A 288-nucleotide genomic window follows, 5' to 3' on the forward strand; every position below is an offset into this window, starting at 1 on the left:
TCCCGATCTCTGGCAACCGAATCCAAAGGTCATACAACCTGCGTGGTCTTACCGCTGCTCCTGCTCTCCCGTGTCAACATTTGCTGACATAATTAAACATATAACCAAAGGGAATAGTAATATGTGTTCTGTTACAAGCTTTGAGTTGATGAAATAGCGTATCTGAAAGTATCATCTGGCCGGATAACCCTCCGTGGTAAGAAATGTGAAGGACGGTTCAGGGGTATTGTCTTCTCTGTCCCTTTAATATTATTGGGAAGGGGGGGGGCTAGTTCTTAGTATTTATAG

The 288-nt window shown here is 43.8% G+C and overlaps 1 protein-coding gene across 1 annotated transcript in view; it reads right to left on the bottom strand.

Moving 5' to 3' along the window:
- The window catches only part of LOC119592512 (insulin gene enhancer protein ISL-1-like), a gene marked incomplete in the record, with an annotated part of 47,762 nt that overhangs the window by 21,563 nt on the left and 25,911 nt on the right, over window positions 1–288 (bottom strand).

This window comes from Penaeus monodon, chromosome 30 (assembly GCF_015228065.2).
Source record: "Penaeus monodon isolate SGIC_2016 chromosome 30, NSTDA_Pmon_1, whole genome shotgun sequence".
Lineage (NCBI taxonomy): Eukaryota > Metazoa > Arthropoda > Malacostraca > Decapoda > Penaeidae > Penaeus > Penaeus monodon.